The sequence below is a fragment of the Trachypithecus francoisi genome, unplaced genomic scaffold, assembly GCF_009764315.1.
Source record: "Trachypithecus francoisi isolate TF-2019V2 unplaced genomic scaffold, Tfra_2.0 Lachesis_group19, whole genome shotgun sequence".
Classification (NCBI taxonomy): domain Eukaryota; kingdom Metazoa; phylum Chordata; class Mammalia; order Primates; family Cercopithecidae; genus Trachypithecus; species Trachypithecus francoisi.
In genome coordinates, this window is record NW_022681464.1 from 37,374,273 (window position 1) to 37,397,125 (window position 22,853).

Sequence of the window (22,853 nt, forward strand, 5' to 3'; positions counted from 1 at the left end):
AGTGCAGTGGTACCATCATAGCTCACTGCAGCCTTGAACTCCTGGGCTTAAAATGATCCACTCACCTCAGCCTCCAGAGTAGCTGGATCTACAGGTGTACACCACCACGCCCAGGAAATTTTTTAAAATTTGTGTACAAATGAAGTTTCACTATGTTGTCCAGGCTGGTGTCAACCTCCTGGCCTCAAGATATTCTTCCTCCACTCTGTAGCCCAGGCATGATCTCCACTCACCACAACCTCCACCTCCTGGGCTCAAGCAATTCTCATGCCTCAGCTTCCATTGTAGCTGGGACTACAGATGCCCACCATATCCAGCTAATTTTTGTATTTTTAGTAGAGACGGGTTTCATCATGTTGGCCAAGCTGGTCTTGAACTCCTGTCCTCAAGTGATCCACCTACCTCGCCCCCCCAAAATGCTGGGATTATAGGTGTGAGCCACTGTACCCAGCCTTTTTTCTTCATCTTTTTTTTTTCTTGAGACGGAGTCTCACTCTGTCACCCAGCTGGAGTGTAGCAGCACAGTCTCCACTCACTGCAACCTCCGTCTCCAGGGTTCAAGTGATTCTCCTGCCTCAGCCTCCTGAGTAGCTGGGATTACAGGCATGCACCACCACACGTGGCTAATTTTTCTATTTTGTAGAGATGCGCTTTCATCATGTTGCTCAACCTGGTCTCAAACTGCTGGCCTCAAGTAATCCACCCACCTCAGCCTCCCAAAGTGCTGGGATTACAGGCGTGAGCCACTATGCCCAGACTCATTTCTTCATCTTTAAAATGGGGGTAATAGCACCTAACTCATAGGGATGTTATAAACATTATATCAGTATATCAAACACCTACTGTGCCTTACCACATTCTCATGGAACAACTATTTTATTCCAACTACTGTATAATAACCAACTTCATGCAACATCATCTGACAGCCAGACAGCCAAATAATTTGGAAGGACCAGTGAAAAATAAAAATGCAAAGCCACTTGTTCCAAAAATTATTAAGAATATCAAGTCAACAACATGAGTGCATTAAACCAAACCCAGACCTTGTGCAGTTGTACAGGTTACATTACCTTGGCACAGGTAACATGCCCTTGGCACAGGTGCTGTTGATAGCTCCTCCCCTCTGATGTACCAGTTATCTCTCATTTTCTGCCCCAGTGCTTCTCTGACACCATGGCGTTCATATATGTGCAGTCTGGAAGCCTGGACGAATTACGATCCATGAGGCAACACTGGAGCAATAGAGGATGGGGGCCACAAGATAAATACCACCTTCCTGTGACACTCAAGTGGACAATGCTGAGATGCATTCTACATCCTGATGAGGAACCTGTGAATCAGCTCCCTCTCTTTCCCTTACCTGCCCACAAGTTCTTGTCTCAGACTCTGCTCTCAGACTTAGACAAAGGCATACTTTTGATAAAACACTTTGCATAGATGTTTTATCAAAGTCCTCCCTTTTTCTATCTGAGATGCAATAAACAGTGATCAATAAAAGAGATGTGAGGATTAAATTCTAATGAAGAAGAAGAGGAGGAGGAGGAGGAGGAGGAGGAGGAGGAAGGAAGGAAGGAAAGAAGGAAGGAAGGAAGGAAAGAAGGAAGGAAGGAAGGAAGGAAGGAAGGAAGGAGAAGGGGAAGAAGAAGAAGGAAGAGGAGGAGGAGAAGGAGGAGGAGGAGGAGGAGAAGGAGAAAAGAGAAGTTTGTATACATTTCGCTCTTTCACCCTTCTCCTCACCCACCCACCCTTCTCTGCCTCAGCATCATATACTCATATTTTTTAAACCCTATCTGATCACCCCTTGCTATGAGATTCTACAAATTCCATTTATTGAAGTCTTATTTCTTTCTGACATTCATTTGACCTTGATCCTGTAACCGTCCCACTGGAAGACAAAACATGATCATGATTTAGGCTCTGAATGGGGAAGGAGAGGAAAATTCTACCGAAAATACAATAAACTAATTTAAAGGAAGTAAAGTAAAGACCACTTTTAAAGTGGTCTCAAGGCCGGGTGTGGTGGCTCATGCCTGTAATCCCCACACTTTGGGAGGCCGAGGTAGGCAGATCACGAGGTCAAGAAATCGAAACAATCCTGGCCAACATAGTGAAACCCCATCTCTATTAAAAAACAAAAACAAAAAAATAGCCAGGCGCGGTGGCACGCACCTGTACTCCAGCTACTCCAGAGGCTGAGGCAGGAGAATCGCTTGAACCCAGGAGGTGGAGGCTGCACTGAGCCGAGATTGTGCCACTATACTCCAGCCTGGACAACAGAGCAAGACTGTGCCTCCAAAAAAAATAAAATTATTAAGTGGTCCCAAGACACCACTTTAAAAGAAAAAAATGACAATTCAATTCTTGGCTAGCTAAAAATCACATTCTGATAACTATAAAAAATGTACATATTTCACTTGCTTTATATGTTATATTACATATTGTACTTTACTCCCTCAAAATAGTATCCTTTCTCTTGTCTCTTTTATTCATCAGCACGGTTATTCAGTAACCTCTCTAAGGAACCATATTAGAACAGGAAAACTGCATCAAACAGTACAGTGACCTTGCCTGACCAGCTTGACTAACCCAACAACGAGGGCTCTGCCACCTAACAGATGCTCACCCTTTGGCAAATTTCATTAAAGGTTCAATAACCCAACAAGGTCCAGACTGATTCTCTATAAGATTATAGGATTTTTCTATACTATTGGGTATTATACTATTAATAACACAAATACCAAAATATATCTCAATTTTCATCATCAATTCTGGAAGATAATATTTTGATATTTTATTATAAAAACATAATATACTGTAAATAGCTAGCACAGCAAAAGAGTATACTCTAGAAACCACTGACTACAATAGACTATCAATACATTAGTAAATCATATCTATAAATTTTACAAACAGTATTGATATTAGTTTGATTCTTTACAATGTACCTGCTAATACATTAGCAAATAATTCATTGCAGGAGATTAGAGTGCATAACATCCTCATTAAAAATATATTGATATAAACTTTTAAAAAACTATTGTATCTATAACTAAAGCCATGGTTTCTTTTTTCACCAAAATTATATCAGAGTATTTAGAGTAACTATAACTTAAATAAGTGTATTCGCACTTTTTTTACTCAACAAATATTTCTTGAAGCCTAGTTTGTACCTGGGGAAAAAATAATACACAAAAGAGAAATGGAGTCTAGCCCTGGGAATTTATAGTCCCGTAAGGGAAAGAGACAAGTAAGCAGACAGAATACAATGCAGAGCAATAAGTGTCATGATGGGGAAGTCTGAGCTGTTCTGGTAGTGCTTAAGGAAGCCCTTAACCCATTCTTGAGAGGTCATGGAAGCTTCCAGAAGGAAGGGACAATTAATCTTGTAAAATTAACAATCTTGTAAAATTGAAGGGGCAATTACCTGTAAAATGAGGAGCAAGGGTTGACACAACAGAAGGAGAATGGCAGAGATGGTGAAGATTAATGGCAGGGAAACTGTACGTTCCAAAGCCTAGAAGTAAGAAACAAGGTACATTCTTTGAGGTCCTGAAATAGGTTTCCTATGGCCATAATATCCAAAGATTTAAAATGCTTTGTAGACTTCTATGTGAATAAAATTTATTTTACATAAATTAACTTAAAACTTCCTCTCATGCTGTGGCTGTTTTACTGATGGGATAGTTGCACCTTGGATGCATGGATGCAGTGATGCCACTGCTGCACTGATGCATTGACGCCATTGGTGCATGGATACTATTGATGCCTTGAGGATACTATTGATGCCTTGAGGATACTATTGATGCCTTGAGGCACTGATGCATAGATACCATTTGTGCATTGATGCATTGCTGCCATTGATGCAGTCCCCCAGGGATCTTCAGCCATTTGTCAGTAAGAGCAACTCTTTCCTTCCCTCTCTGACAACATAATCATAATTGGTTAACTGATGTTATTTAGATAAGTTCTGTGCTTTTGCCTATACAGACTATTTTGTTGTTGATGTTTTGAGCCAGAGTCTCGCACTGTGGCCAGGCTGGAGTGCAGTGGCACGATCTCGGCTCACTGCAGCCTCTGCCTCCTGGATTCAAGTGATTCTCCTGCCTCAGCGTCCTGAGTAGCTGGGATTACAGGTGTGCGCCTCCACACTCAGCTAATTTTTGTATTTTTAGTAGAGACAGGGTTTCACCCTGTTGGCCAGGATTATCTTGATCTCCTGATCTCATAATCTGCCCGCCTCGGCCTCCCAAAGTGCTGGGATTACAGGCATGAGCCACCGCACCTGGTCACCTATACAGTATTAACTATAGTTAATATGCCCTATTAACTAGAGCCAGATATACTACTCCAGGAACATAAGTCATCAAATTTTAGAATTAGTCCATCCTGGGAAACATGGCAAAACCCAGTCTCTACAAAAAGTACAAAAATTACCCAGGCATGGTGGCATGTGCCTATAGTCCCAGCTACTCAAGAGGCTGAAGTGGGAGGACTGGTTGAGGCTAGGAGGTCGAGGTTGCAGGGAGCCATGACTGCCACTGCACTCCAGCCTGGATGACAGAGCAAGACCTGTCTTTAAAAAATGTAAATAAATAAATAAAGTTTTTGAGTTATTTATTCAGTGCCAAATTATTTACTCCTGGGCGTTTTCCCCTTCTTCTTCATTCATATGCTGTGGTATTTGTAGATAACAGTTTGAATAATTTTTTTATCAATACCTCTTGGACAATAATGAAAACTGATCTTTTGTCTCAATGTTGTATATTACAGATAACACTGTAATACCAAATTTAATTTCTCCCTCGTTTATGCTTTTATTATTTTCCGTTTCTGTGGTCTCATCAGAAACTCTTCCTGCTGCTCTCATTCTGTCAGTTTACTGTGGAAATCCATGACCACAGAGGACTTGAAGAGGTAAACAGCTAACATTAGGACTCTCTAGATTATTTTCAAATAAGGAAATATTTTTGCAAAACCTAAACCACTCAGATCTATACACTACAAAAGGATGCCTTTTCCATTTTTATTTTATTTAACCTCTTTAAGCCTAGTCCCGTGGGGAGAGTCATGCCTACCTCACATGCCTAACAAATGAAGGCTGCCTAGTGTTAATAGGCGGAAGGTCCCTCTTTGAGTTGGATGGTAAGGATATAACACAGAACAAAGCCAAAACCAAACATGCTCACTTTTACTGAAACAATATAAATTCCCAAAACGAAATGCAAATGTGGGTATTTAAGAAACTAGCAGTTTCCAGGGGGAAAGGAGTTGATTTTCCCAGGTTGCTGCAGATTTCTTAGCCCTTCTGGGTATCCATTATTAAAACACAACTGAAGGCTTCTCCTGACATGGAGCCACAGCAGCTTGGATCAGAAACGCATCTTTTTTGTTTTTTGTTTTTTGATTTTTTTTGAGATAGAGTCTTACTGTGTTGCCCAGGCTGGAGTGCAGTGGCCGGATCTCAGCTCACTGCAAGCTCCGCCTCCCGGGTTCCCGCCATTCTCCTGCCTCAGCCTCCCAAGTAGCTGGGACTACAGGAGCCCGCCACGTCACCCGGCTAGTTTTTTGTATTTTTTAGTAGAGACAGGGTTTCACCGTGTTAGCCAGGATGGTCTCGATCTCCTGACCTTGTGATCCGCCCGTCTCGGCCTCCCAAAGTGCTGGGATGACAGGCTTGAGCCACCGCGCCCGGCCAGAAACGCATCTTACTGTAGTGTGTTGTTAGAAAGACTTCCTTCTGATAATTCCACAATGCCTCAGATGTAGTCAAGGAAGATTCTTCACCTCAGCATATATAAATATTCAAAACTGAGTTGCTGCAATCACTCGCAATAGTGAGCAGCATGTCCTAGCCCAGTGCCGAGCACTTAGTGGGAGTAGCTGGAAAAAAAAAAAATGTTAAGTTCATTCATGAAGAATTTCCCAGTGATAAAGAAAAGACCAATAAACTAGTGGAAAAATGGCCAAACATATTGACATACAGTTCACAGAAAAGGAAAGACAAAATGGCTCTGGAGCATGTGAAATGATGTTCAAAATTACTCAACATAAGAGAAGTGCAATTTAAGGCCAGGCGTGATGGCTCACACCTGTAATCCCAGCACTTTGGGAGGCCAAGGCAAGTGGATCACCTGAGATCAGGAGTTCGAGACCAGCCTGGCCAACATAGTGAAACCCCATCTCTACTAAAAATACAAAATTAGCCAGGCGTGGTGGCGGGGCCTATAGTCCCAGCTACTTGGGAGGCTGAGGCAGGAGAATTGCTTCAACCCAGGAGGCAGAGGTTGCAGTGAGCTGAAACTGTGCCACTGCACTCCAGCCTGGGCAACAAGAGCAAAACTCAGTCTCAAAAAAAAGTGCAACTTAAAACAACACTCAGTCATCATTTTTCAATTTCTGAAAAATGTTGATAGGTAACATTTAATAACACTCTGTTGGTAAGAATATGGGAAAATAAGCAGTATAATTGCTTATGGCAAGAACGTAAGTTGATTCAACCTTTCTGAAGTACAGTTTTGCAATATATATCAGATAATCTACTCATAAACACAGAAAATTCCTTTTCTAGGAATTATATAGATATATTCAAACAAGTACAAAACAACACAAGTACAAGATATGCACTGCAGCGTTACTTGTTATAGTAAAAGACTAGAAACAACCTGTAAGTCTGTCAATAGGTGACTGGCTAAATAAATTATGATATATCCACTCAATCAAATATCCTACAGCCAGCAGGGTGCTGGAGCTCATGCTTGTAGTCCCAGCACTTTGGGAGGCCAAGCCGGGCAGGAGTTCGAGACCAGCTTGGCCAACATGGCAAAACCCCATCTCTACTAAAAAAATACAAAGAATTAGCTGGGCACGGTGGCAGGTACCTGTACTCGGTGGCAGGTACCAGCTACTCGGGAGGCTGAGGCAGGAGAATCACTTGAACCCAGGAGGTGGAGACTGCAGTGAGCCGAGATCGTGCCATTACACTCCAGCCTAGGCACCAAAAGTCAAAAAGAAAGAAAAGAAAAGAAAGAGGAAGGAAAGAAGGAAAGAAGGAAGGAAGGAAGGAAGGAAGAAGGAAGGAAGGAAGGAAGGAAGGGGAAAGAAAGATCCTACAGCCATTAAAATTAATGACGAGGCTTTTTTTGTAACAATATAAAATAATTTCAAATGTTAAGTTAAAAAAACACAAAGTACAAGACCATGTAAAGAGTATGTTATCATTTGTATGAAAAGACTGTCTGCTTACGTGTTTGTTGGCATACACATAAACTAGTTCTGGAAGCATGTTTACAAAACTCACAGCATTGTTTCCTTACAAAGAGAGAAGACTGCTTGGCTGATGAATGGGATGGAAGGGAAATTTATAAGCCTTATTGTAATTTTGAATCGTGACTATATTTCATATGCAAAAAATAAATTTAAAAATTGAAAATAAAATGACACTTGAACTCTGATCACTGATTCTATCTCAGCCTCTGTGATCTTGAATCACTGCATTTCTCTGTGGCTCATTTTTTCCCTTCAAAAAATAAGAAAGTTAGACTGGCAAATCTGTCCATTTCCCTTTAATTTTAGAGTTTTAGTTAGGCATATGTAAGAAATCATGGCTTCAGGGAAAAAACTAGAATAATACTTTTATACATTGTATATATAAAGTTTAACGGTGGCTCTGGCCCATGCAATTGTGATTCTATTTATTCATAGTCATGTAGCAAAAGCCTGGATTCAATGCAAGCAGGCCTACCCCTCCTTCTTACAAACACATGACATCAACATGGTCTTTATGAAAATTGGAGGTGTCTATGTAGAACCTCTGTAACCACATGCCAAGCAAGTAGGTATTTGTAATTCTCCAACTCAGGACTCCTGAAGACAAGTAGTTCTCACTTTTTAACACAGTCCACTTAAGGAAAGTCAAAGACCCCAAGACCTTCTCATCCCACCCATGCTCGCTGTGGTAACAATCTGCTTCACTCAATACAGAAACATTCTGGTTTATACCTGTGCATACACACAACTTAGTGGTTTAGAAGTTGCCACACACAGCTAAAAATCTACTTTCGATGAAAAGTAGGGCCAAGAATACAGTTGTTGGAAATATGCAATGCTCTACACTGTAACCAAACAACTCACAACACTAACTTAAAATTACAAAGCAAAAGAGCAGCAACTAAAAATAATACCATACTCAAAAAACCAGGAATGATTTAAGGATAAGAATTTCTCTTTGATATTGTGGGAATTGCATTTGTCTAAATGTGAACAAGGGCAATAAGAGTTTTGCAAACTTGCCAACAACTACATGATAGCCAGATGCTTTAGCCAAAAGATACTGAATTAGAATCCCTAGTTACCTGCTAATTTTCATTTATGAAACCAAATTTTAATCAACTTTAATAACTCATTCAAAAGATTATTGGAACTAGTTCTTACTTATAATCTAAAAATGAAAGTCTATGGAACATGTAGTTTGCCTCCATATCCCTCATTTGTAAGAGAATATTTATTCCTACATTTTAAAGTTCAAATGATCAAACAAGTTGTAACGATATTTTAAAAACTGCAAAGGATTGATATATTTTGCAAATGTAAATCATTATTAGCATTTGTTATCATTATTAAATCCTGAGGTGGCTCAGGCTATGACAGTCATGCAGCATTGAGCTGCTACAGATAATAACCATTGAGTTGTTAAAGATTTCGAAGGATTCTGGTAAGATTGAGCGATTTTGACAAATGTTAATTTTTTTTTTTTTTTCACATAATAGAGACCAGGTTTCACCATGTTGGCCAGGCTGGTCTCAAACTCCTGACCTCAGGTGATCCGCCAGCCTCCACCTCCCAAAGTGCTGGGATTACAGGCATGAGCCACCACACCTGGCTGACAAATGCTAATATTTAATTGAGTTATTGAAATTAAAGTTATTCTAAAACATTGTTTAGAAAGTTATATATTGGGAATGAACCAATAGATGATTATCGAATATGCATATATTTGATTAATATTGACAAATTTCCTAACAAGTATGTTTCGCCAGTGCACCCAATCCTTAGTTTCTAATAAGCAACTGTTGAGGAAGTGAAATGCACCAAATTTTCACATTCTGCATTTGGGAAATATGCCCTGGAGATATTTAATAACACACTCTGCTTTTTTGCAATGATTATGTGAGTATATACAAACTTACCTTCAGGATCTGTTTTAATTACAAATGTGTCATGCATAAAACATGTGGAGTCATTTCAATATGTTCATTATCCTTTGCTTCATTCTTCAATTCACAAGGCAACTTTAATTGTAGTATATTCATCAACTCTTCTTTAGTCTTAAGATTTCCACAGATATTAGTTCAGCTTAAATTTATAGAAAATAGTCCTCTGGCAGGTTGCCCCTGATTGGGTTCCACATGACAGGACAGTATTAATCAATGTACTGGAAAACATGTAAGCGTCAAAGCCATATTAAATCTAGGCTCCATCCCATAGGACCCTGATTATGGAAATCGATTCACATATTTTAGTGTTAATGTTTGCAACCACAATTCTTTCTCAAATGAAACCCGAAGCACTCATGCAGATTAGCACTGGTCTAACATTTTAAAACTTGGCTTTTAATCGAACTTCAGAGGAAATGATTGCAGCCTCACTGCATACTTATTCTCCCTACTTCGCCAGGGTAACATGAAGCTTAATTAGTCCTCTGTTGAGGCTATTTGCTCCTCTGAAGTTTAAGTTTCTAGGAAGGTTGAATCATTAAATAATTGCAGTGGAAACATTTTTTAAAATTCTTTCCCCAAATCAAAAGTAATTTGAAAAAGCCCAAGGTACCTAACATTGTAGGGATTGAAATGTAATTAGTTGGTAGATATACTAGAATTTATTTGAGACAGTGGACCAGAAGTTGACGCTCAGAGGAGGAATCAAAATAAAAAGCCACCGTGAATGAAAGCAAAGAGGCAAATATGTAAAGAAAGAGAATTTCAGGAGAAAAAAAAACAGCAAGAAGTCATTAAAAGTGGATGGCATCGTTAAACATCAAGGGCAACTTGGGTGATTTTTTACAAGAGTTAGGTGCCCTGAGGAGAAAGGGCCTAATTGAACCAGCATTCAAGTGGCTGAAAGGAAAGCAATTTTGACCAGCCACCAAAAAGTAGATTTAAACCCAGACAAAAAAAAAAAATGGAGGGGAACTTTCTTTCCCCGTAAGTATACAGATAGAGAAATACCTCCATCCGTATGCTAGAGCAATTGTTTTGTACCTTTTGCCCACCAAGACGCATGTGGCAAATAATGTTTCCATTTAGACACACCCTTATAAGCACAAAAAATCTAGCATATTAGATAGGTGTAATTGTTCACCACATTTCATTTCTTTCTCTTCCACTCTAGAATTGTCACATGTGACTGTCATCTGTGTGGGATAGGCACTCTAATGGGTGGGAAAAGTCAATCATTAATTACTCAGAATGATTGAGACACCTCTAGTTGCTACCATTCCGGAGCAGAGGTAAGATAAACTAGAAAGGGCAACTGGAAATGCCTAGGGAAGGCCAGAGTGTCTGACTACTTGTCAATCATGAGAGCCCCCGGGTTAAAATAATTAGCCATTCATTCTCCAGGGGCTCTGTGGATCTCAGCCCTGTCACTCGCTAACAACCTTCTAGACCAACAGCCAAGATTTCCCTATGAGCTCGCACAACCTTCTACTATAACAGAAGAAATAGGAATAAACAAAATTCAATCCAAATTTTTAAAACTATAACCTACATATTTTAAATTTTGGACATCTAGTGAAATAATGTCAGCTCACCCCTCAATATATAACTTTCTAAACAATGCTCTAAAAAAGGTAGATTGTGAAAACAAAAACTTGACTACCAAGGGAACTTGCTTCTGATTTGGGTCTTGTCAAAAATATGAAACTAAAAACCCACCACAGGGAATTGAAGCCTACAGAGAAAATCCAAAAAGTCTTTCTCATTTCACATCTTTTAGGAAGCTTATTTTGTACATATCTCTTATCTGAGATGCAGTACTTATTGTCATTACCATTCAGACTGACATTCAATCATATACTTCCTGTAAGTTTATTTAATTATTCTGTTATGTCTTCTCATTCCAATTAGATTATAAATTCCAGATGATCAGCATTGTATTCCTCTCAGCCTGAAGGCCATGTGGGGATCAAAGAAGGCGTGCGGGATGTTTGTTTGTGACCAAGTCCCACGCTGTTGCCCAGGCTGGAGTGCAGTGGCGTGATCATAGCTCACTGCAGCCTCGAGTTCCTAGGCTTGAGTGATCCTCCTGCCCAACCTCCTGAGTTGCTGGGACTATAGGCACACACCACAACACCTGGCTAATTTTTAAATTTTTTTGTAGAGAGGGGGTCTTCCTATGTTGCCCAGGCTAATTTTGACCTTCTGGCCTCAAGCAATCTTCCCACGTGGGCCTCCCAAAGTGCTGGGATTACAGGCATGAGCCATTGCACCCTGCCAGCATGCTGGTAAATGCTTGTATGATTAAGTAAATTTAATTAATTTCTACATTTCTCTATTGTTTTCTTTCAAGCCATCATTTTCTGTGGATTTATTTAAACACTACTGCAATTAGAGTAAACAAATATATGTATGTGTATGTGTCTGTGTATATATAATACCTAAAGGCAACTGGTAGATGTCATAAACTGGGAATTAAGAAAAATGTATCTGCCTTTGGCAGGGTGCAGTGGCTCACATCTGTAATCCCAGCCCTTTAGGGGGCCAAGGCAGTATATCACTTGAGGCAAGAGTTCAAGACCATGGCCAACATGGTGAAACCCCATCTCTACTAAAAATAAAAAAATTAGTTGGGTGTGGTGCTGGGTGCCTGTAATCCCAGCCACTAGGGAGGCTGAGGCACGAGAATCACTTGAGCCTTGGTGGCAGAATGTTGCAGTGAGCCTAGATGGTGCCACTGCACTAGAGCCTGGGCGACAGTGAGACTCCGTTTCAAAAAATATATATATATATATATATATATATTCACATACACACACACATATACATATCTGTCTTTAATCAGATATATCATCAAAAACTGAACTGAATATACTTTGAACTTTGGATAGAAACTGCTTTTAATATGGAAATGTTGGTGAACTCTTAGGGAAAATAGACTAAAATGTTCATCTGAATCTAAGGAACATTTTTGTCCACAGATGAAACACACAATTACATAAGTTGAGTTTATTTTAGTATTATTCTAACGGTTTTCTTTTGCATCAGTTTTATTCCTGAAAGTTATCTTCTACTTACTTCTAGTGTCACTTTTTTAAAGAAAGCTCTTACCAAGATAAATCTCAGAAAATACAAATCTAAGCAAGACAATTTAGGGTAACTTAGTTTATAGAGATTTGCATTTATAGCCACATTATTACGTTAAGAAATAAAGGTTGGCGTGCTCAATTACATGTTCCCAGCCAGTTTTGCAGAAAGTAACGTCAACCTAGAAAACAACATGAAAGCCAGCAACTGAGTTTCTAATGTTATGCTCATTACGGGGAACATTACATTGAGCAAAAGAGGCCAACAAATGCCATGTGTGAGTAACCTGAACTCCTCAAAGGAAAGAGGAAAAATATTATGTTAGATCAGTGGTTCTCAACCCTTGTTGAAAGTAGAAAGCTGAGAAGCTTCAAAAAAAAAAAACAAAAAACCATTGCTTGTCTCCCATCCCCAGACATTCTATTTACTTTGTCTGGGAGAGTCACAGGCATTGCCGGGACAGTGGTGCACACTTAAAACACCAGCTACTCAGGAGGCTGAAACAGGAGGATCTCTTGAGCCCAAGAGTTGAAGATCAGCCTGGGCAATATATTCGGACATCCCTCTCAAAAAAAAAAAAAATTATTAGATGCATGTAATGTACAGCCAGAGTTGAGAACCATTAGGCTAAATGATATAAAATTACAAATAAGCTTTCTAAAAAGACACATTTTCCCTCTTTATACTTCCAGTGCTAATTCAGGCAAAGTCTGAGTTACTCTTTAGTACAGCCCTCTTTATGTAGACTTAAAAGTTAACACATACATATACACAAGCCTCTAGGTTTCCCATGAAAACCATCTGTCAAAATTATACTAGCTAGAACCAACATGTTAAAAACTACAATTATAAAGAATGTTAATTCTTTGATTCTATTGAATTTCCACGGACTTTTTTGATCTCAAGTGATAAAAGCTAAATCATTCTAGCTGGAGTGAAAAGTGGAGGAATGGATTTAATCAGCAAATAGCTAGAAAGGACCAGAATAGATCTCACACGAAGCACAATAGATCCAGGACCCAAATAATGTCACCGAGACTTGGTTTCTTACTCTTATACTCCCTTGTGCTAGTCCTTATCTCTGCTTCCCTCTAGACATGGATGTCATTCTTTCTGTCATGAGTACCCTACTCTGTGAGTTCCTACTCCAAGTGGTAGGAATCCCAGGTTCACATCTTTACAGTACCCTATCCTGAAAGGCAAAATATGGCTTTTCCTGCTCCTTCAAGAGAAAAGTCCCAGATAATGCCTCTGCTGGCTCCAAGTTGGATCACAAGCCCATACTGAAAATCTCAAAAATATTACCTGCCTATAATATATCACTCAAAAATTAATTGAGTTTTAAAATGTTAACAGGAGGACTGGGCACGGTGGCTCACGCCTGTAATTCCAACACTTTGGGAGGCCAAGGAGGGTGGATCACTTGAGGTCAGGAGTTCAGGACCAGCCTAGCCAATATGGCAAAACTTCATCTCTACCAAAAATACAAAAATTAGCCAGGTGTGGTGGCACATGCCTGTAATCCCAGCAACTCTGGAGGCTGAGGCATGAGAATTGCTTGAACCCGGGAGGCAGAGGTTGCAGTGAGCCGAGATCACACCACTGCACTCCAGACTGGGCAACAGGGTGCGAGACTCAAAAAAATAAAAATAAAAACAAAAAACAAAATAAACTACTAATAGGAATAAACATAGAAAAGAAGCAAAGAGAGTAAAACACCACTTTGGAGAATTCTATATTTGTGTGGAACAAAATTCACCTAACAGGAAATACAGTAGTTGAATCATAAAAATAGTCAAAGGTCATATCAAGGTCAGACTTTTATTTAAAGGATGAATTTTATTTTTATTCTCAGACCAAAGGGGGCCACAAAAGGATTTCAGAAAAAGAATGAGATGATCAGATTTGTTTTAGGAAGATTACTTTGGCATATGGGAATAGATTGAAGAGAATGCATTTTTAAAATAGACACAAGTTAGAAGGATATTACAGTTATCCACATGAAAAGAAATCTAAACTTGTACTAAGGCAATGGTTAAGACAAATAGAGACAAGAAATGGATTTGAGATTTTTAAGGATGTGGTATCTACAGTAACTAGATTGGGTATTAGATGCCCAGAAAGGAAGAGGATTCAGAATGACTCACTGTTTCCTGGCTTGGGAAACTTGGAGGATAGTCATGCTGTTAACTAAGAATTCAGGAATAGAGGCAGGTTTGGAATGGATAGAAGATAAATTCAGTTTAGTGTTAAAGTTGTCTGTAGGATTGAAACGGAGGCCAACTCATACTGTAAAGCCAACTATAAGATCAACTTTAATTATAAAGTCAAATGTTAGATGATTTAGGCATAAATACATTAAAGTCACACTCAGGACAAAGATAGAACCAGAAAGGGGAGCTAGATGACATTTCTAATGAACGTGGAAGAGACAAATTAATAAATAACCCCAGCTACAATGGTATAAAGGACATTCTAGCCAGATGGCATGAGCCTCCAGAAAGATCTAACATGAGGAGGAAACAAAGGTTTTGAAATAGAAGTAAGGACAAAATGAACGCTGACCTCACCCCTGTCCAGATGTGGTCATGGAGACTGGAGAGCAGCAGCAGTCACTTGGCCAGGATGTGAAGCGGGTGGGAGAACACTGGGTATCGGCAAGGGCAAACAAGTGCACTATGAAGTCTTCTGTTTTGACTCTCCAGCATCCAAACCCCCTTTCTATTGTGGGGGAAATCCCAGAGGAGGTGGGGGCAGGGCACACTTTTGGGAAGCCTAACAAAGAAGGCACTAGCACATGACTTAGGTTCTGCCATCTCCATGTCCCGCCCTGGACCTTGAGACAGTTGTGTAAGGGCACAGTGAACTTGAGAAATTTTTCACAGCACAAGCAGCAGTTCAACTGACGGTCCCATGACTCATTAGGACATGAGGTGTATTGTAACATTAAACATGCCATACCTACTATTGTTATTAGGGGCTTCAGTAGGGCAGAAAAGGACTTCCAATACTTACTTCCGCCCTAAAAGCACCACTTCCTGTCATGTGATGTAGTCTATTGTCTGTTCTCATGTGACAATTTGTGGGAAATGGGGAGAAGACAATTTGAAAACAGAGGTTAGTAGAATTTTTAATAATACAGTGTCATGGTAATTTTTAACTCTAAAATACTAATTTTTACATATATTTTATTATTAAACTACAGAACACAGATAGCCAAGGGCTCAGTGATGGCAGTGACAGAGGTGGTGACCCAGCAGCAGGCCCCACAACAAACTGACCCTGTGCCGGGCCCGGGCCGTGATTCCAGCTGCACCTGCATAGCCTCACTTGTCTCCTGCCCATCTTTTGACCCTGATTCTCAAGCCTTCTCATTATTGGGTTTCCTTGCAATCAATTCCTTTTATGTTTAAGTTAACCAAAGTTGGTTTCTGTTGTTTTCAACTGAGAACTCTAATAGCTACAGATGAAAAGCACTTCCAGAGGAGGAATGGAGGGTGCTGTATGCTGGAGTCCCTGGCTGTTTTAAGAAACCCAACAGGGTAATATTTGGAGTTTCACAGAGTTTCTGAACATAAAAAGGAAGAGAAAAATGATCTGATAAAATGAAAATGTAAGTATGTGTATGTCAGAATATACCATAACTACCACCCAGGCTGGAGTGCAGTGGCGCGATCTCGACCCACGGCAGCCTCCACCTCCCGGGTTCAAGCAATTCTCCTGCCTCAGCCTCCCCAGTAGCTGGGATTACAGGCAGGCGACCACACCCTGTTATCTTTTGTATTTTAGTGGAGGCGGGGTTTCACCATGTTGGCAGGCTGGTCTCCAACTCCTGACCTCAGGTGATGCACCCACCTTGGCCTCCCACAGTGCTGGGGTTACAGGCGGGAGCCACCGCGCCCGGTCCACGAATACCTTCTTTCTCTCGCCACGATTTTGTGTCGGTTGCTTTGCTCCCAATGAAACAGAAATTATATAAGTGATCAAATTTGTCCAAAGACTTTAGTCTTTATTTCCTACCAAATGCAGGGCCTAGTAGTTTCGCCTGCGCATTTCCTACACTTCCGCCTGAAAGGTGAGATTCTACGACCACCTACACGTCTCGGATGTGAGAGGCAGCGACACTCCCTCAGCAATGAGTTTCTTGGGTGAGTGATAGAGGGACGGTGCTCGACCTTGACAATGAAGCCTCCGTATGTGTGACCGGACGGTCTTATGGAGGTAGGGCAGAGGTGGAAGTAGGGGTAGGAAGAGGAGAGTGTCCTCATCCCTTTAGCTGTTTCCCTCAGCCAAGAAGTTACGATTCCAACTGTGAGTCTACTGCTAATTTTCTCTTACCTTCCATGGGCTACTGAAGGAAACACATATAAAGCAAATAATCATGATTATGAAATGTAAGAGCTTTTAGCAGGAGATGAGTAGACTTTCCACATTTTCTCATGTTCCCACCTGTGGGAAGGGGCACAAAGGACCAAGTTTACATCACGTAAGCACTGCAGGTCACAATTATCTCTAGGCATCCCATCTGCTTTCCATGAGAAGGAAACATTGTTTGCTGAGTGTCCAGTCCCACGCAGGAGATTTTCTCAAGGTCTATCTCCCTCATCTATATATAATCATTTTGCCTCTGCATCTGGCACTTCACATCTTGGTCTCAGCTTCACTTCCAGCATCAGTAAACTTACATATGACTAATGATGAGAATTAATACATCGAACTCCAACGAGCTTGGTTTTGAACCTGTGGAATCCTTAGCCAGGATGAGCATCCCTGTTAATCTATAGAATGCGTGCCTGTAGGAAGTCCAAAGCACACAGCAGAAGGCCCGGCAAACATTTTAGACAATGAAGGGGATGGCTCGAGAAGGGGTTGCAGGCCTGAAGCCTTGCTGGAATAGCCTCGCCGGAAAGGACAGAGGTCTACAGAGACTGACACTTCAGGGGTGTGGAAGATGACAGGGCTAAGAGACAGAGTGAGATTATCTAGTCACAGCCGTGGCTGGAACACATTCCAGGTGACTGTGCTGACACAGAGGAAAGTGTCGAGAGTTGCCCGAAACAGATTAGCCTTTGTTAGTGCAATCCAGGAAGAGTCTCCAATCCGCAGAGGGCTGTCTGGGCTCTGACGGGAACATTAGCTTAAAGGTTTTATGCTTCAGCAAAATACAGGTGTTAGTGGACTGGGTTGCCAGGGGAGGGTGAGGCCTATATCAGAATGGAAGTAACCAACTTCCAGTGACCTTTTAAGAAGAAGGCAGAGCAAAATGCCACCATGGCCATGCTATCTGTCCTTACACTCAAACTCACATGCCTCCTGTTGCACTTTTATCTTTTACACTTAAGTTTTCTACCATTTTGTTACTATTCTATACTCTGTCATCCAGCAATTAGAAATTGTCAACCCAGGAGGCCAAGGACCACGCCTGCCTTGCTCCACACTACATCCCCTTGGACTATGTGCTAAGTACATAGATTTCAAATATTTGCTCAGCTACTGAAGAAACTAGATTGTTGACCCGAGTGCCAAATACTTTATCATCATATCTTCCACTCGATCAAGATGCACTAAAAAGCTAAAAACTTCTAAAATATTCCCATGTCATATTTTGATCCTTTTTCTTGGGTATGTACAAAACAATTATGTCATAGATTAAAAATTTAAAGTGGGCCAGGCGCAGTGGCTCACAGCTGTAATCCCAGCACTTTGGGAGGCCGAGGTAGGTGGATCACTGAGGTCAGGAGTTTAAGACCAGCCTGACCAATATGGTGAAACCCCATCTCTATTAAAAACACAAAAATGGCCGGGCGCGGTGGCTCAAGCCTGTAATCCCAGCACTTTGGGAGGCCGAGACGGGCGGATCACGAGGTCAGGAGATCGAGACCATCATGGCTAACATGGTGAAACCCCGTCTCTACTAAAAAAATACAAAAAATTAGCCGGGCGAGGTGGCGGGCGCCTGTAGTCCCAGCTACCGGGAGGCTGAGGCGAGAGAATGGCGTAAACCTGGGAGGCGGAGCTTGCAGTGAGCTGAGATCTGGCCACTGCACTCCAGCTGGCGACAGAGCGAGACTCCGTCTCAAAAAAAAAAAAAAAAAAAAAAAAAAAAAAACAAAACACAAAAATTAGCCAGGCGTGGTGGCACACACCTGTAGTCCCAGCTACTCAGGAGGCTGAGGCAGGAGAATTGCTTGAACCCAGGAGGCGGAGATTGCAGTGAGTCGAGATCGTGCCACTGCACTCCAGCCTGGGTGACAGAGCAAGACCTCGTCTCAAACAAAAAAAAAATTTAAAGTGAACTCCAACATTTGAAATTACAAGTAGAATACTGAGAATATTGTAAAAATAAAGTCTATCAATACGCAAAATCCCCTGGGTCTCAGTGAGGTGGAGACAAGCTTCAGATATGCATCCCTGTGGGCACTATGTTTCTATCATGTGAATGCACTCTTCACTGTATTTGTGCAGACATGGGATGGCATATGACTATCAGAACAATAGTAGTTGTATAATTTTTAACAAAATTGTCTTGGTACAGTTCGAGATCACCCTGGGTAACATGGTGAGACCCATTCTCTACAAAAATATATAAATTAGCCATGTGTGGTGTGTGGTGGCATGCACCTGTAGCCCCAGCTACTTGGGAGACTGAGAGGTGAGAGGGTTCCTTAAGCCTGGGAGGTTGAGGCTGCAGTGAGCCATAATCACCCCCAATGCACTCCCACTTGGGCAACAGAGCAAGACCCTGTCTCAAAAAAAAAAAAAAAAATCGTCTTGATATTTATAGGAGAAAGTTTTCTAAAACATTTATTTCCACAGGTATTCCATCATTAAACTATGGCACACTGAAAAAAAAATGACACGAAAAGCCTGAATGATATAAGAAATTCAGTAAGATCCTAATTAAAATAAATGTTGCATAATAGCAATTCTTACCAACATATGTCTTTTATAAAATGCTTATGAATACTTTAGAGAATCAGGGCACAGAGTTGTAGTCCTTAAACACTCCAGAAAATAATTATTTCTATGTGCAAAACAATTGACAATGTTCTCTTAGTATTATAAGTTGTACCACTTTAGCAACTCTAAATTATCTGAAAACCATACATTTACAACTGAGCTAATATTATAGAATAGCTTGTGGGGTTATTAAAATCATTCACTTTCTCTAGTTAATAAATATGGAAGAAAATCATTCTACTTAAGAAAAGATTTCCCCCCATGAAGAAAGCATGAGTGTCCACTCTTTTAGGAACCAGCCTATCTTTAACTGTCTTCCAATCTTCCTTTTTTGTATTTTTTTTATTTTTTGAGATGGAGTCTTGCTCTGATCTCGGCTCACTGCAACCTCTGCCTCCCGAGTTCAAGTGACTCTCCTGCCTCAGCCTCCCGAGTAGCTGGGACTACAGGCACGCACCACCACATCTGGCTAATTTTTGTATTTTTAGTATAGACCGGGTTTCAGCACGTTGGCCAAGATGGTCTCCATCTCCTGACCTCATGATCCGCCTGCCTCGGCCTCCAAAAGTGCTGGGATTACAGGCGTGAGCCACTGTGCCCAGCCAACTGTCTTCCAATCTTTCTATTCCACTGACATGCCTGCTTCTTAGGAAAGTTATGAACATTATTGCAATATTACATCTTCTTAAATATTTCTATAGGTCTGAATCCTCTATTAATCCCCACCTTCTGGAAAACTCTTACTTCCATTTGGGAGAAAGGAGAAGAGGCTTTGAGACCTGACCGTCACTGTGGGTAAAACGGTAGACAAGTCACTTAACCTCTCCGGGCCTCATTTGTAAAAGACGGATGTATAATAATGTAAATAATGTCTGCCCCACAGAGTTGTGAGGACAAATAAGATACTGCACATAGCAGTCCTTTGTAAACTGCACAACTGTACAAACACACTAATGCATTATGTCTGGCAACTAAAATTTCCACTCACTCCATCAAAAACTTCCCTTCCCTATATTAACCTTCAACTTTAATACAAACATTTCCAATCCAGCATTAAACACATCTTTCTCAAGTTCCTACCATGCATAAAGCACGGTGCTAGGAGCTAAAGATCCAAAAGGGAAGAGTCAGGGAGGAGGCTGAAAACTGCATGAGCTCAGCTATCCCATTGTGTGTAACAGAATAGAACAACCTTGAGACATGTTATGTACAAGCATAATAAAAATGCTTGACTTTGAGAGTTTTTTCTCTCTTTATGTTCTTTTACTTAATAACTTTCAGAAATTTCAAGAGAGCAAACATATATTTTCTGAAATTAAAAGCTTTTAGAGTACCAAGCTTACGATAGAACATTGTGTCCTCAGAGACAATAAACCATCTGTCCTATCAATATGTTTAAACTCCTAGTGTGATATAATGCCAAATATAGTATCTTTCTCAGTCTTAACAAATGGAAAGGTTGACAGAGTCTCAAGGCCCTGATTCCTCCATGGACTGCCCAACTCCATCATAGGTCCAAGAGTGAGTTTTAGAACCTCGTCTGTTGTAAGCTTGGACAGATCAAGCGTAATGCAAAGACCACTTTGTCTAGAGTTAGGCTTGGGCTGGACTGTCCATGTGTCCTCTGGGCCCTGCCATATTGCCTGCTGGGCTTTCCAAGGCACCCTCCCAAGTGAAAGAGGTACCCCTGGGCCCTTCTTTCCAGCCATTGGAGAGAAGAGACAAGAGGGGAACAGAAAGAAAGAGAAGGCAAAGAAAGGAGAAAGGAAAAGATCCAAAAGTAAATGGCCACCCCCAAAACGTAACATGTGAAGAAAAGCACTTTTAGCTTCTTCATACTTCCCTCTGAAACTTTCCCCTTTATGCCAAGTTCCACCCCATGATCTGGATATCTGGACCTGAGGACTTCATTCTAGATCAAGCTTCTTTTCTCTGGGAGGGAGGAAGGGGCAAGTATGAGTTCAACTGGGCTGTTACTCCCGTGCCTTCTGCCATGAGAAAGTCATGTCCTATTCAAGGCTGTTCCTCTGGCCTGAGACACTGAATGAGAAGATGTACATAGTGTCTGAATCTGACCTGTGATCTGAAGCAGAACCATGCCAGTCAACCCGCAACTACAAACATATAGAGTGAGAAATAAATCATGTTAATGTAAACCACTGAATTTTGAAGTGGTTTACTGTTACACAGTATAACGCAGCAAACACTACCGAATTAATCTCCCAAAATAAGGCATGCAACAACTGTGTTTGCCCTATTACTCCTCAGCTGACACAATCGAGTCAGTAACTTAATTGTAGCCTCTTCTGGCTTTCCATCTCCCAAAATCTTTTTAATGTCCCATAAAGCCCTTGTGATTTGGACACCATTACTAATAGGTAAAAACCAATTTTACCTATTAGACTTTTACAGAACATTCCAACTAACAACAGCAGAATACTATTTTTCTAAACACATATGAAATAGTCACCAAAATAAACCATATGCTGGGTGATAAAATAAGTCTCAATGAATTTTAAAAGAGATTTAAATTTATGCTTGAAATTTAACCAAAATCTCAACTGTGGCCTTGGGCAAGTCATTTAATTTCTTATTACCTCTGTAAAGCAGGCTAACAACATTGCTTCACAAATGTTATAAAGATTAAATTATTTCCTGAATAAAAGTTCTTAATCAGTGTCTGATACATGACAGCTGATAGTGCTGATTTTTGTCATTATCATTATCCTTAACTTGCGTTAAAGACCTCCCAAACTCAGTCAAGAACTGCTTATCAGTTAATTCCAAAGAAAAGCCCTCACTGGAAAGCCATTATCTTCAGCAAACCAGTACAGGAACAGAAAAACAAACACCACATGTTCTCACTTATAAGTGGGAGCTGAACAATGAGAACACATGGACACAGGGAGGGGAACAACATACACTGGGGCCTGCTGTGGGAGGGAATGCAGAGGGAGAGAATTAGGGAAAAGAGCTAATGCATGCTGGGCTTAATACCTAGGTGATGGGTTGACAGGTACAGCAAACCACCATGGCACATGTTTACCTATGTGACAAAACTGGACGTCCTGCACATGTACCCCAGAACTTAAAAAACTAAAATAAATATAAAAAACTAAAAAAAAAAAAAAAAAGAAGAAAGAAAGAATAGCCTTCAAATATATATGCGTATATCAATAATCGTGGTGATCTTAATCAAGTTGAAGACTGAAACACAGGAATTTTTTTGCATCTATCATCAATATTTTGGCCTCAAGACAATCAATTTCAATTCTCATATTAATGTAAAATTATTAATTTACATGTCATTGCAGATAATGCAAAAGCAAAGCTCGGCCGGGCGCGGTGGCTCAACCCTGTAATCCCAGCACTTTGGGAGGCCGAGACGGGCGGATCACGAGGTCAGGAGATCGAGACCATCCTGGCTAACACGGTGAAACCCCGTCTCTACTTAAAAAAAAAAAATACAAAAAATTAGCCGGGCGAGATGGCGGGCGCCTGTAATCCCAGCTACTGGGGAGGCTGAGGCGAGAGAATGGCGTAAACCCGGGAGGCGGAGCTTGCAGTGAGCTGAGATCCGGCCACTGCACTCCA

The 22,853-nt window shown here is 40.8% G+C and overlaps 1 protein-coding gene across 2 annotated transcripts in view; it reads right to left on the minus strand.

Annotated features, from left to right (window-relative positions):
* The window catches only part of METTL4 (methyltransferase like 4), a 124,517-nt gene that overhangs the window by 49,421 nt on the left and 52,243 nt on the right, over positions 1-22,853 (minus strand). Inside the window, exons 9-11 of one of the 2 annotated variants that reach the window (XR_004429264.1) lie at positions 9,186-9,430; positions 5,710-5,880; positions 2,777-3,514 (exon numbers count right to left, since the gene is read on the minus strand). The exons of the other annotated variant lie outside the window; for it this stretch is intronic. The gene's annotated coding sequence lies outside the window, so the exon portion shown is untranslated. Of the gene's footprint in view, positions 1-2,776; positions 3,515-5,709; positions 5,881-9,185; positions 9,431-22,853 lie in introns of those variants that run through there. 2 annotated transcript variants of the gene reach the window in all.